General features: G+C 49.3%; 1 protein-coding gene across 5 annotated transcripts in view; it reads left to right on the top strand.

Annotated features, from left to right (window-relative positions):
• Positions 1 to 1374: 1374 nt before the first annotated feature.
• Positions 1375 to 15351, top strand: part of GHR (growth hormone receptor) — a 207506-nt gene continuing 193529 nt past the window's right edge. The window contains exons 1-2 of one of the 5 annotated variants that reach the window (XM_029060279.2): positions 1375 to 1562; positions 8345 to 8473. The gene's annotated coding sequence lies outside the window, so the exon portion shown is untranslated. Of the gene's footprint in view, positions 1563 to 8344; positions 8480 to 8521; positions 8540 to 15351 lie in introns of those variants that run through there. The other 4 variants (XM_029060278.2, XM_029060282.1, XM_029060280.2 and 1 more) reach the window with 4 other exon arrangements.

Genomic DNA, 15351 nt, shown 5'->3' with positions numbered 1-15351 from the left:
TAAGCACTTACTATGTGCCGAGCACTGTTCTAAGCACTGGGGTAGACACAGGGGAATCAGGTTGTCCCACGTGGGGCTCACAGTCTTAATCCCCATTTTACAGATGAGGGAACTGAGGCACAGAGAAGTTAAGTGACTTGCCCACAGTCACACAGTGACAAGTGGCAGAGCTGGGATTCGAACTCATGAGCCCTGACTCCAAAGCCCGTGCTCTTTCCACTGAGCCACGCTGCTTCTCGTTTATTGTTGTAGGGTCCTCTTCCAAGCGCTTAGTACAGTGCTGGGCAGGGAATGGGTCTGTTTATTGTTATAGTGACCTCTCCCAAGCACTTAATTCAGTGCTGGGCTGGGTCTGTTTATTATTGCAGTGTCCTCTGTGGAAAGAGCCTGGGCTTCGGAGTCAGAGGTCATGAGTTCGACTCCCGGCTCTGTCACTTGTCAGCTGTGTGACTGTGGGAAGTCACTTAACTTCTCTGTGCCTCAGTGACCTCATCTGTAAAATGGGGATTAAGACTGTGAGCCTAACGTAGGACAACCTGATTACCCTGTACCTACCCCAGCGCCTAGAACAGTGCTCCGCACATAGTAGGCGCTCAACAGATACCAACATTATTACTATTATTCTCTGGGCCTCAGTTCCCTCATCTCTAAAAGGGGAAGACTGTGAGCCTCACGAGGGACGATCTGATGACCCTGTATCTCCCCCAGCGCTTAGAACAGTGCTCCGCACATAGCAAGCGCTTAACAGATACCAGCATTATTACTATTATTCTCTGGGCCTCAGTTCCCTCATCTCTAAAAGGGGGGGGGGGGGGATGAAGACTGTGAGCCCCACGTGGGACAATCTGATGACCCTGTATCTCCCCCAGCGCTTAGAACAGTGCTCGGAGAAGCGTGGCTCAGTGGAAAGAGCACGGGCTTTGGAGTCAGGGCTCATGAGTTCGAATCCCAGCTCTGCCGCTTGTCGGCTGTGTGACTGTGGGCAAGTCACTTCACTTCTCTGGGCCTCAGTTCCCTCATCTGTAAAATGGGGATGAAGACTGTGAGCCCCACGTGGGACCACCTGATTCCCCTATGTCTACCTCAGCGCTTAGAACAGTGCTCGGCACATAGTAAGCGCTTAACAAATACCAACATCATCATCATCATCAGTAAGCGCTTAACAGATACCAAGATGATTATTACTGGGGGGAGGAGGGGCGGGGCCGGGGGCGGGGCCGGGCGCTTCCCATAGCTGCCTGCAGGGGGCGCGCGTCGGGCGTCGGGAAGTGCCCCGCAGCGGCCGCCGCCCGCCCCCGGCACCGCACCCACCGCCGCACCGGCCGCCGCGCAGGGCACCGCACAGGGCACCGCACAGGGCACCGCACCGACCCCCGACCCCCGAATGCGCTGAGCCCCGGCCCCGGTCGGCCCCGGCCCGGAGCTGACAGCTGGCGGGGCGCAGCCATGGGGAGCGTGGGACGCCGGGGGCGCTGAGCCCCCATTCCCAGCCCCGGAGCCCCCCAACCCCGACCCCCGACAGCCCGGACCGACCCCCGGACCGACCGCCGGACCTCAGACACGTAAGTGCCAAGGGGCGGAGGGGAGGGGAGGGGAGGGGGGGCACCGTGTTCGGAGGGGGTGGCAGAATTGGGGAGTTGGGGGGAGAGGATCGGGGGGCTTCCTTTCTTTCCTTTCCTTTCCTTCCTCCCTTTCCCTTCTTCCTCCCTTCCTTTCCTTTCTTCCTTCCTTTCCTTCTTTCCTTCCTTTTCTTCCTTCCTTCTTTCTTCCTTTCCTCTTCCCTTTCTTTCTTTCTTCCTTTCCTTCCTTCCTTCCTTCCTTCTTTCTTTCCTTTCTTCCTTCCCTCCTTCATTTCCTTCCTTCGCTCCTTCCTTTCCTTCCTTCCTCTTCATTCGTCCTTTTCTTCTTTTCTTTCCTTTCTTCCTTTCCTTCCTTCTTTCCTTCCCTTCCTTCTTGCCTTTCTTTCCTTTCTCTCTCTCTCCTTCTCTCCTTTCTTTTTTTCTCTCTTTCTCGCTCTTCCTTCCTTTCTGTCTCTTTCTCTCTTTTTCTCTCTCCATTTCTCCCTCTTCCTTCCTTTCTTTCTCTCTCTCCCTTCTTTCTTCCTCTCTCTTTCTTCCTTCCTTACTTTCTCTCTTTCTTCCTCCCTTCCTTCTTCCCCGTCCGTCCCTCCCTCCCTGCCCGGAGGAGTAGTTTGGGCCGGTGGGTTTGGGGGCTGGGTTGGGGGGCGGATCTTCTTCGTGTCCCCCGGCGGGGTCCTCTGGGCTTGTCTCCTGTGTCCGTGGGTCTGTCTGTCTGTCGGTCCCCCCGGGGGTTGGGGTTTGGGGGCTGGGGACCGACCAGGCCTGTCCCTGGGGTCCTAGCCCTCCAGGGGAGTGACCGATCCTGGATTCCCAAAGAAAGCAGGAGGCCCTGGGGCATAGGTCAAAAACTTCAGGAGGGTGGGGGGCTGCCGCCGCCGAGGAGGCCTCGGGGATTCCTTCCTGGGGGTGGCAACTTGTGTCTGCGGGGCCGGGGGTGGGTGAGCTGGGGGAGGGAGGGTTGTGGGCCTCTCAGTGTCCGGGGGCGGGTGTGTTGGTGTGGCTGCGTTAGATTTTGTGTTTAGGAGTGTCTTTTTGTGTGTTTGGGAATGTTTTGGGGGTTTGTGTATGTGTGTGTCTCTGCAGGGATCTGGGGGTGTTTGTGTGTGTGTGTATTTTCAGAGATCTGGGGGTGTGGAGGGCAGGGCCAAGCTGCCCCCCTAAACATCACTTCTCTGGGCCTCCGTTCTCTCATCTGGAAAATGGGGATTGAAAGCGGGAGCCCCACGTGGGGCAGGGACTCCATCCCCCATTTGACAGATGAGGGAACGGAGGCCCAGAGAAGGGAAGGGACTGGCCCGCGGTCACCCAGCAGATGAGTGTGGAGGGGCCGGGGTTAGAAGGCGAGCCCAGACCCCGTGTCCTCCTCCGGTCTGGAGACTCTTGCCAGTTCCGGATCCTCCCGGCTGAGCTCCCCGTGGGGCTGGGGGCAAGAAGGAGCTAGAGGGTGGCAGGTGGGGGCAAGTGGGAGCTGGGGGTGGGAGCTGGGGGCAAGTGGGATCTGGGGGTGGGAGCTGGGGGCAAGTGGGAGCTGGGGGTGGAAACTGGGGGCAGGTAGGAGCTGGGGGTGGAAACTGGGGGCAGGTAGGAGCTGGGGGTGGGAGCTGGGGGCAAGTAGGAGCTGGAGGGTGGGAGCTGGGGTAGAAGCTGGGGGCAAGTAGGGGCTGGAGGGTGGGAGCTGGGGTGGAAGCTGGGGGCAAGTAGGGGCTGGAGGGTGGCAGCTGGGAGCAGGAGGGAGCTGGGGAGTTGGAGCAGGGGGTTGGGAGCTGGGGGCAAATGGGAGCGGGGAGCGGGTGGGAGCTGGGGGGTGGAAGCTGGGCAGGGGGAGAGGGACCCTCGGCCCGTAGCCTTCCATTCCCGGCCTGAAGGTTTCGGCCGGGGCAACGGCAGGGGGGTGGGGAAAGGGGTGTCCCGGCGAGGTGCCCCCGGGGTCCGGAGGAGGAAGGGGCGGTGACAGGACACCCTATTTCTGTCCAAACCCGCTGCTCGGGAGGGACAGAGGCGAGGAAACTGCGGCTGGCGGGGCAGCCGGGATGGGATTTCATTTTCCTCAATGGACATAGCTGTATAAGTAGGTCTCTGTGTGTGTTTATGTGTCTGTGTGTGTGTGTGTGTGTATGTGTGTTTTGGGGGTGGGGGTAGGCTGTGTGTGTATGGGGGGGGGGTGTCTCTGGGGGTGGCAGCCCAGGTGGAGCTTGGCGTTTGCGAAGCAGCATGGTTTAGTGGCAAGAGCTTGGGCTTGGGAATCAGAAGGCCCTGGGTTCTAATCCCAGCTCTGCCACTTGTCTGCTGTGTGACTTTGGGGAAGTCACTTCACTTCTCTGGGCCTCAATCCCCTCATCTGTAATATGGGATTAAGACTGTGAGCCCCATCTGGGACAACCTGATAATCTTGTATTTGCCCCAGTGCTTAGAACAGTGCTTGGCACACAGTGAGCGCTTAACAAATACGATTATTATCATTATTATTATGTATTCATCATTCCCTTCTGCATCTCCCTGACTCACTCCCTTTGCTCTTCCCCCCCCCGTGCCCCAAAGCACTTTTGTATGGATCTGTCCTTTTATTTATATTGATGCCTGTTTGTACTGATATCTGTTCTCTCCCCGCCCCCCCCCCCCCCCCCCCAGACTGTAGGCTCGTTGTGGGCAGGGATTGTCTCTCTTTATTGCTGTATTGTACTTTCCCAAGCGCTTAATACTCTGCGCACAGTAAGTGCTCGATAAACACGATTGAATGAATGAATCCACACGACCAGGAGCTGGGTGGGGAGGGAACAGGGTCAACTGCAGCTGGTGGAGGGCCTGAGGGAGGAGGAGGGAGAAGGGGAAGGGGTTTGGGGGCATGCAGTCTGGGGGTGGGAGGGCCAAGGGACACCCTCCAGTGAGGGTCCTGGCTTTCCCCTGCTGTGACCGGGAAGTGGGGAAGGGTTTGGAGAAGTCCCCACATGGAGATGGGAGGGGGGTCCTTGGGCAGTTGGTGCCGAGACCCCCCCCCAACTAGGGAGGGAGGGGTCCTGTGGAGAAGCAGCCTGGCCTAGTGGCAAGAGCACAGGTTTGGGAGACAGAAGTGAAGTCTAATCCTGACTCTGCCGCTTGTCTGCTCTGTGACCATGGGCAAGTCACTTGACTTCTCTGGGCCTCAGTTACTCACCTGTAAATGGGGATTAAGAACTGTAAGCCCCACATGGGACAACCTGGTTACCTTGTATCTACCCCAGCACTTAGAATAGAGCTCGGCACTTAGTAAGTGCTTAAAAAATACCATTATTATTATTATCATTACATCATTCCTTGCCCCTCCTGAGCACCTTGGTATCTCCAGAGCCCAGAGTCCCTGCAGGACCCTGAGAGGATGGCAGCTTCAATCAATCAATTGATCAATCAGTGGTATTTATTGAGCTCTTACTGTGTGCAGAGCACGGTACTAAGTGCTTGGGAGAGTTCAGTATAACAATATAACAGACACATTCCCTGCACACAACGAGCTTAGAGTCTAATGTGACAGTTTTCCCAGGTGGGGGCCAGCGGGACGCACAGTTCTAGGCGGCCGCTGCCATCTTTCGGTCCCCACTGCTCGAACTGCGGGCAGCGCTGCGGCTGCTCCTGGAGAAGGGGAGTAGAGGGTCTCGTACCCCTTGGGCAACTCCTTTGAGGGTCCACCCCAGCAGAGCAGCATCCGAGACAGAGCACTTATCCATGCGCTCAATGCCCCCAGAGGAAAAGTTGAAAGTCAGGGTGCAACTCACTACGCAGAATTCCTTGCACACCCCCAAAACCGGATTTTTCCTCTCGGGAGTTTATGAACGTGAACGTTCACCGAGCACCAAGAATAGCATAAAAAGTCATGAGGGCAGCACAGAAAGAGTAGACAAGGCCCTAATGTCTGCTTTATGACTTTGAGCAAGTCATTTCACTTTTCTGTGCGTCAGCTGAAAAATGGGGATTAATACTGTGAGCCCCATGTGGGGCGGGGACTGTGTCCAACCTGATTAGAAGCAGCGTGGCTTCGTGGAAAGAGTAATAATGTTGGTATTTGTTAAGCGCTTACTATGTGGAGAGCACTGTTCTAAGTGCTGGGGCATACAGGATAATCAGGTTGTCCCATGTGAGGCTCACAGTATAGGTTTGGGAGACAGAGGATGTGGGTTCTAATCTGGTTCTGCTGAGTGACCTTGGGCAAATCACTCTAACTTCTCTGTGCCTCAGTTACCCTCATCTGTAAAATGGGGATTAAGACTGGGAGCTCCACATGAGACAAACCGATTACTTTGTATCTACCCCAGTGCTTAGAATAGTGTTTGGTACATAGTAAGCGCTTAACAAATACCATAATTATTATTATTGCCATCATTATTATTAGACAAGGCCCTAATGTCTGCTGTGTGACTTTGAGCAAGTCACTTCACTTTTCTGTGCCTTAGCTGTAAAATGGGGATTAAGACTGTGAGCCCCATGCGGGACAGGGACTGTGTCTAACCTGATTATCTTGGATCTAACACAGTGCTTAGTATGGTGCCTGATACATAATAATAATAATAATGATAACATTTGTTAAGCACTTACTATGTGCCAAGCACTGTTCTAAGTGCTGGAGCACTGGTCTAAGCACTGGAAAGCGCTTAACAAATACCCAAATGACAGAGTAGCTGTGAGTTTTAACTTTGAGATTTAACAAATAGTTGTGTCCACATAGAAGCGTTTTTGTCCCATGTCGATAGCAGACTTGATCGTGGAGCCCCCTGATCCGTGATATTTCCCATCGCATGCCCCGTCAAAGGGCAGGGACTGTCTCTCTCTGTTACCTATTTGTACATTCCAAGTGCTTAGCACATAGCGCTCAATAAATACTATTGAATGAATGAATGCCCCGGAAGAGCCCCACGGCTCGAGTGAGGTCCAGACCCCGCTCCGGCGGCCATCCCGGGGCGGTTAGCCGGTCGCGTGGCCAGCCTCGCTTGTCCAGGACACACTTGGGAGTGGGCGGCATCACCGCAGCGCCGAGGCCCCCAGTGCCCACTGAAGCATCCCGGCAGCAGAGCAATGTAGAAGCAGCATGGCCTAGTGGATAGAGCACACAGGCCTGGGAATCAGAAGTTCATGGGCTCTCATCCCGGCTCTGCTCCTTGTCTGTTGTGTGACCTTGGGGAAATCACTTCACTTCTCCGGGCCACAGTACCTCCATCCATGGGGATTGAGACTGTGAGCCCCACGTGGGACAGGGACTGTGTCCAACCCCATTTGCTTGGATTCATCCCAACTCTTAGTACAGTACCTGGCACATAGTAAGCGCTTAAGAAATACCAGCATTATTATTATGCCCCTAAGAGTCCATCCTGGTGTGCGTTCTTGCCCAGCCTCCAGCTACCATTGTTAATGTAAAAATAAAGCTGAGAGATACGGCAGAAATGGGCCCAGAGACAATTTGGCTTTAAAAAAAAAAGACTCAAGTGGCATTTTGTATCTGGTAACTTTCCCCGCATTGAAGGATTTCCCAGTCATCTCATTGGTGACTACAAATGAAAGAGGCCTGAAGGATTGGTTTTCAGTGAAAATCCATTTCTGCCTTCAGACCTCTAGGTAATTTGTGTCTTCTTGCTTGTACACATACACATGGCAAGGGGCTAAAACATGGAGCTTTTCATTCCCCTAGGAACAGGTAGTGTTTTTATTTGGGTAATATTCATTGTCATATTTATTGAGCGCTTACTGGGTACAGCACTGTACTAAGCACTTGGGAGAGTATAATATAACAACAAACAGGCACATTCCTTGCCTGCAGCGAGCTTAGAAATGGTATTCTGAGGATAAAGGAATCATTCCAAGGCGGATTTTTTGGGTCTCAAACAGAAAGACAGAGAGATTTCTTTTCTTAACAATAATAATAATGATGGTATTTGTTAAGCTTTTACTGTGTGCCAGGCACTGTGCTAAGTGCTGGGATCGATACAAGCAAATTGAGTTGGACACATTCCCTGTCCCACAGTTTTAATACCCATTTTACAGATGAGGTAAGTGAGGCACAGAGAAGTAAAGTAACTTGTCCACAGTCACACAGCAGACACGTGGTGGAGATGGGATTAGAACCCATGACCTTAATAATAGTATTTGTTAAGCGCTTACTATGTGCCAAGCACTGTTCTAAGCCCTGGGATAGATATAAGGTAAACAGTTTGTCCCATGTGGGGCTCATAGTCTTCATCCCCATTTTACAGATGAGGTCACTAAGGCACAGAGAAGTTAGGTGACTTGCCCAAGGTCATACAGCTAAGTGGCAGAAGCAGGATTAGAACCCATGACCTCTGACTCCCAAGCCCGTGCTCTTTCCACTAAGCCATGCTGCTTTTCACAGAAGGGCTGTTCTCTATGGAGTCTTTCATTCAATAGTATTTATAGAGCACCTGCCTTATTCTCCTGTATCTTTTGCCTCCTACACTCCAGTGGGACAGGGGATCATCCCCCAGATAGCTTGTGGAAGGAGGGCAGCGTGGCCACCGTCTATCACAGTGGGCTTTTGCATTCAAGTGGAGGAAGAACTGAGCAGGCCACATGGCACTGACCTATCAGCAGGAAAGGTTAGAAACCCCCAGCAACTTTCAGATCTGGGGAAGGGGTAGCATCGCAACCCTGGGTCTTTTAAATGTCTTTTCCCCCTCCCACTTCCTGATGGAAAAATTGCTAGATCCCGGTCTGATTAAAGTCTCTCTGCTTGTAATTCCTATCGGATAGCTAGGCAGGTATTATCTATTCTTATCTCCATTTTACAGGTGAGGACACTGAGGTCCAGAGAGTTTTGAGGGAAATTGCCCTACAAGCCAGTGGAAGAGCTGAGACTAGAACCTGACTCCCAGTAGACCCCGCTACCTAGCAGCTGAACTCCTGTAACGGACCGTGAGGTGGAGGTGATAACTACTATACCTTCGTGCACCCTTGTGATTCCTAGCGTCACCACGCTACCTATGGTAACCTAGTGAACAGGAAACCCGTTGTTGGGTAGGGAATGGCTCTATCTGTTGCCAAATTGTACTTCCTAAGCACTTAATACAGTGCTCTGCACACAGCGCTCAATAAATACGATTGAATGAATGAATCAATCATTCAATCAAAGGAATTCTACAGCTGGTAGAGCATTAGAACCATGTATGTTCGTCTTTTCACAGCATTTTAAACTGGTTTGGGAAAGCAGTATTCAAATATTTGTCTTTATGTCTTCAGTCAATCGATGGAACCCAGTGTTGGGTAGGGATTATCTCTCTTTGTTGCTGAATTGTACTTTCCAAGCGCTTAATACAGTGTTCTGCACACAGTAAGAGCTCAATAAATACAATTGAATGAATGAATGAGAGCCTACGCACTGTTCTGAACACTTGTGTATGCACAATAGAAGCAAAACGCTCATTTCCTGCCTTCAAGGAGCTTACAATCTAATGAGGAAGACAGGCAGAAAATTTTTTTAACCGTATTTATTAAGCACTTACTGTGTGCCAGGCTACTAAATGCTGCAGTAGTTACAAGCTAATCAGCCTAGACAGAGTCCATGTCCCACTTAAGGTTCACAGTCTTAATCCCCAATTTACAGATGAAGTAACTGAAGTTACTTACAGAAGTTAAGTGACTTCCCAATGCCACACAGCAGACAAGAGGTGGATCTGGAATTAGAACCCAGATCCTCTGACTCCCAATCCCATGTTCTTTCCATTCCTATGTGTTTCAGTATTCACAGCAGTGGTAGGAGGAGGAAGATTTAAGGATTTAATTAGGAAGTATTGCAAAAACATCTGAATGAAGAAACTGAATAAATAATAGAATGTGCAAGTAAAAATATAAATACATTAGTACAGGGCTCTACAACTGACAGATGTTATTTATTGAGCAGTTACTGTATGTGTGTGCTCATATGTAGTAGGATGAAATAGCTGAATAGGTGCGTGGTAAAGTACAATAAATGTCATCATCTTCTTTGTGTTGTATCCTCCAAAATGTGTAGTGTTGTACGTCACACTCAGTAACTTGATAAATACGACTGATGTTGATGCCTAAAGAAGTTTTGTCAGAGGGTGGAAGGTTCGCTGCTTATTCAAACTCTCCCTTCAAGGAGTTTACAATCTAATGGGAGGACAGTCATCTCCCCGCCCCGCAGCGCTTATGGATATATCTGCAATTTTAAACATTTATATTGATGTCTGTCTCCCCCACTCTAGACTGTGAGCTCATTGTGGATAGGGATTGTCACTATTGCTATATTGTACTTTCCAAGAGCTTAGTACAGGGCTCTGCACACGGTAAGAGTTTAATAAACACAAATGAATGAATGAATGAACAGGCAGCCACAGAATGTAGACATGTGGTGGGAAGAAGAGAAAAACATAGCTATGTAACGGGTGACAGTGAAAATAAATAGAAGATCAGTAATGTAAATCCTTTTCTACGTTATTTTCCATTTGGGTGCCATCAAGGAGAATGTAGGGTTCAGGGAGGGGTCTGGGTTAGGAAGGGTTTAAAGAATGGGAAATCATCTCCCTCCCCTACACCCCATCCTCAAACTCACACCATTGAACTGGGGCTTTCAAAATGTGTTCTGTCACCTCCCCTGTCTATCTGCTCCCTGCAGATACGTCCCTGGTCAGAGTGGTCAGAGCCATCACGGTGCTCTGACTGCAGCTGGTCTGGGAATTCCCTTCCCCTGCTCCCTTAGGAACCATGTGAGAGAGCAGAGGGAGGGGCCCTGGGCCTGGCACTTATGTGTATATATATATATATGTATAATTCTATTTATTTCTATTGATGCCTGTCAACTTGTTTTGATGTCTGTCTCCCCTCTCTAGACTGTAAGCCCATTTTGGGCAGGGATTGTCTCTCTTTATTGCTGTATTGTACTTTCCAAGTGCTTAGTACAGTGCTCTGCACACAATAAACACTCAATAAATACGATTGAATGAATGAATGAAGGGGGAGGAAGAAGAAGAAGAGGAGTCCCAGGCTGACTGCAGCCCCCATTTCTCATTTATTCGGAGAGAACCAGCGTGGCCTAGAAGAGAAGCAGCAAGACCTAGCAGAGAGAGCATGGGTCTGGGAGTCAGAAGGTCATGGGTTCTAATCCCAGCTCTGCCACTCATCTGCTGGGTGACTATGGGCAAGTCACTTCACTTCTTCGGGCCTCAGTGACCTCATCTGTAAAATGAGGATTGAGTCTATGAGCCCCACATGGGGCAGGAACTGTGTCCAGCCCGATTTGCTTGTATCTACCCCAGTGCTTAGTACAGTGCCTGGCATATAGTAAGTGCTTAACTATTATTATTATTAGTAGTAGTAGTATGGATCTGGGTTCTAAGCCCAGCTCCACCCCTTGTCTGCTTTGTGCAACCTTGGGCAAGTCACTTAGCTTCTCTGAGCCTTAGTTATCATCTGGACAATGGGGACGCCTGTTCTCCTTCCTATTTAGACTGTGAGCCCCAAGCGGTACAGGGACTATGTCCGACCTAATTAACTTGTATCTATCCCAGTGCTTAGAACAGTGTTTGACAGAAAACAAGAATTTAACAGATGCCATTTAAAAAAAAGAGAAAATCCAGAATATGTTCTAGGAATTCAGTCATAATTCTACATCAGATCTGTAATCAATATCGCTTATTGACAGTACAGGCCAATATTGAACCCAGGCAGCTGGAGGGAATGGAACTGGGGCTAGCTATCCTAGATATAGCATATCAAGCTCATGCAAAGAGAAAGATCTACATCCCTCCATCCAGAAATTGTCATCCTGGATAAAAACAATAATAATAATAATAATAATGGTATTTGTTAAACACTTACTATCTGCCCAACACTGTTCATTAAGTGCTGGGAAAGATACAAGGTAATCAGGTTGTCCCACATGGGACTCACAGTCTTAATCCTCATTTTACAATGAAGTAACCGAGGCATAGAGAAGTGAAGTGGTTTGCCCAAGGTCACACAGCAGACACGCGGTGGATCCAGGATTAGAACCCATATCCTCTGGCTCCCAAGCCCAGGCTATTTCCACTAAACCACACTGCTTCTCATTTCTGGAATACTTCCCAGGGAAGCACTCACTGAATTGGGATTAAGATTATGAGCCCAGTATGGAACAGGTACCGTGTCCAACCCAATTATCTTATATCTACTCCAGCAGTCAGTATAGTGTCTGGCACATAATAAGCGCTTAACACTATTGGCCTCAAAGCTCTCCATCAACTTTCCCCTCTTATCTCACTTCCTTCTCTCCTTCTACATCCCAGCCTGCACACCTCATTCCTCTGGTGCTAACCTTCTCATTGTGCCTCATTCTCATAACTCACCATCGACCCCTGGCCCACGTCCCACCTCTGGCCTGTTAAGCCCTCCCTCCTCAAATCTGCCACACATTCATACGGCCCCCCCCCCCTTCAATGCCCTAGTGAAAACCTACCTCCTCCAAGAGGCTTTCCCAGACTAAGCCCCCTTTTCCTCTGCTCCTCCTCCCCTCCCCATCCCCCCTGACTCACTCCCTTTGGTCTATTCCCCCTCTCTCTGCCCCTCAGCACTTGTGTATAAATGTACATATCTATAATTCTATTTATTTATATTAATGCCTGTTTATTTGTTTTGATGTGTATGTATCTATAATTCAGTGTATTTCTACTGATGCCTGTTTACTTGTTTTGAGGTCTGTTTCCCCCCTTCTAGACCGTAAGCCCAGTTTGGATGGGGATTGTCTCTCTTTATTGCTGAATTTTACTTTCCAAGTGCTTAGTACAGTGCTCTGCACACAGTAAGTACTCAATAAATAAGATTGAATGAATGAATGAATACCATTGATGATAATGGTGATGATCTGCGAGCCCAAACCAGCTCAGCCAGTAAGTGGGCCATGGCACAGATGGGTTTGAGTGGAATGGGCCCTGTCCTGATGGAGGGCAGAGGTACATCCCTTTGGAATGGAATCAGCTGAGCATTTTCATAATAATAATTGTGGTATTGGTTCAGTGCTGACTAAGCACTGGGGTTGATACAAGCAAATCAGGTTAGACACAAAGTCCCCATCCCACATGGGGCTCACAGTCTCAATTCACACTTTACAGATGAGGTAACTGAGGCCCAGAGACTTGAAGTGACTTGCCCAAAGTTACACATCAGACAAGGGACAGAGTGGAATTAGAATCCGGGTCCTTCTTACTCCCAGACCCGTGCTCTAGCCATTAGATCACGCTGCTTCGTGGGGGAAGTGGCGGGGAGGCAGGGTTAGGGTTAGTGGAGTTTGTTGTTGGCAGTGCCAGGCGGTGATTATCCAGCTAATTTGCTAGAGTCACAACCCTTTTAAACTTTCCACACTCCCTTTCACATGGCCGCCCGTGTCTTCCGAGCAAACGGCTAATGTTTCACTTTGGCTTTCATTTCCGTTGTTGTTGTGCTGTTTGTTGAAATTGGACCTTTGGGAGGGATCCAGTGTGTAACAAAATGCAAAGGCAACAAGCTCTGATTATCCGGATTGTACTGGGGCGGTGAGAGCTGAAAAGGAGGGAGCGAGGGAGGGAAGGAAGGAAGAAAGGAGAGAGAAATCTGCATCACTGTGAGGCCCTCAACTGACCCCGCCGATTCCTGCTTTAAGAGCTGTTGCTTGAGCTGTTGGTATCAGGAGACGAGAAGCAGCGTAGTGGATAGAGCATGGGCCTGGGAGTCAGAGGACCTGCGTTCTAGTCCTGACTCTGCCACTCGTCTGCTGAGTGACTGGGGCCAGTCACTTCACTTCTTCTCTGTGCCTCAGTTATCTCATCTGTAAAATGGGGATTAAGACAGTGAGCCCCATGTGGAACAGGGGCTGTCTCTAACCTTACACCTTGTATTTACACCAGAGCTTAGTACGGTGGCCGGCAATAAGCGCTTGACAAATGTCATTTAAAAAGGATGCAGGGTTGGATCAGGGTGAATCAGCTGCATTGAAAGAATGAGTAGCTTAGGACTTAGTCCTGTGCTCTGTAATAATAATAATAATGGTACTTGTTAAATGTTAACTATGTGCAATACACTGTTCTAAGCACAAAGGTAGATACATGTTAATTAGGTTGGACACAGTCCCTGTCCCAAGTAGGGCTCACACTCTTAATCCCTGTTTTGCAGACAAGGTAACTGAGGCCTAGAGAAGTGAATTGACTTCCCCAAGCTCATACCACAGACAGGTGGTGGAGCTGGGATTAGAACCCAGGTCCTTCTGACTCCCAGACCCATGCTGTAGCCACTAAGCCGTGCTGTACAAAGTAAATGCTCACCAAATACAAATTGATTGACTGTTTAGTCACTGCTGCCAGCGGGATACTCAGGGAAAGCCACTGCCAGGATTGTGCCTTGAATCATCCTAGGAACCTGGTACCCATCCCCCTTTTGTTTCCTTTCTCCCTGCCCTCCCTCCCCAACAACCCTGCCTCAGTCCCCCCAACCCTCCTCCAGCCCTCGTCACTCTGCCTTGAGGGAAGGATCCTGCAACAGGCCAGGTCTTCACCGCTTGTTTTGGGCAAGGAAGATGTGTGTTGATACTGTTGTGTTGTACTCTCCCAAGCACTTAGTACAGTGCTCTGCACATAGTAAACACTCAATAAATACCATTGAAAAGCGAATGAATGAATGAAAGAATGAATATACTAGCTGGAGGAATGAGTGACCAGTGAATTGCTACATGCTCTAATTACCATCCGTGAACCCTACCTTGTGTGGAGCACTGCACAATAAATAAATACTGTGAATACTCTCTGTATTGCTACATTGTACTTTCCCAAGTGCTTAGTATAGTACTCTGCACACAGTAAATGCCTAATAAATGCGATTGAATAAATATGATTGAATACTACCGATACTATTACCACCCAGAGGAATGAGCGATCACCTTCCCCAGTCTACTAACCTGCAGTACCCACATTTTAGTTGATCCAACCCGCAGGATTTGTGTGGGGCCAGTTACTGACATTTGCTTTGCAGGAGTAGGGTGGTTATTAGCCAGGAGTTGTGGGTGTGGGATAATAATAATAATGATAGTGTTGGTATTTGTTAAGTGCTTACTATGTGCAGAGCACTGTTTTAAGCGCTGGAGTAGATTTACAGGGTAATCAGGTTGTCCCACATGAGGCTCACAGTCTTAATGCCCATTTTACAGATGAGGTAACTGAGGCACAGAGAAGTTAAGTGACTTGACCACAGTCATACAGCTGACAAGTGGCAGAGCAGGGATTCAAACCCACGAGCTCTGACTCCCAAGCCCGTGCTCTTTCCACTGAGCCATGCTGCTAGTAGGGACCTAAAGGAGAAAGGTACAAAAGGCTATGGATGACAAGGAATTATAACCGAAGACTGTGATATAACAGTGATGGACAAAAACAAGGAGACCTGCATCTAAGACTAATTCTTTGTTCATTCAATTGTATTTAATGAGCGCTTTACTATGTGCAGATCTCTGTACTGAGCACTTGAGAGAGTACAATATAACAATAAACAGACACATTCTCTGTTCAATGGAAGACTCTCACATTGTGGCCTGCTAATGAGGATTCATTTATTCAATCATATTTATTGAGTGCTTACTGTGTGTAGAGCACTGTACTAAGCGCTTGGGAGAGAACAATATAACACTCAAGGGGCACATTCCCTGCCCACAATAAGCTCACAGTCTAGAGGGAAGACAAAGACACTAGTAAGTCACAGAGCTGCTAGTGACATCGTGGACACTGTTTAAGGACTGTGAGGAAGCATTCATTTGAGCATTTTGGTGGATTATCGCTCGTGGTCT

The sequence above is a fragment of the Ornithorhynchus anatinus genome, chromosome 3 (assembly GCF_004115215.2).
Source record: "Ornithorhynchus anatinus isolate Pmale09 chromosome 3, mOrnAna1.pri.v4, whole genome shotgun sequence".
Classification (NCBI taxonomy): Eukaryota; Metazoa; Chordata; class Mammalia; order Monotremata; family Ornithorhynchidae; genus Ornithorhynchus; species Ornithorhynchus anatinus.
This window is presented reverse-complemented; position numbering and strand designations above follow the sequence as displayed.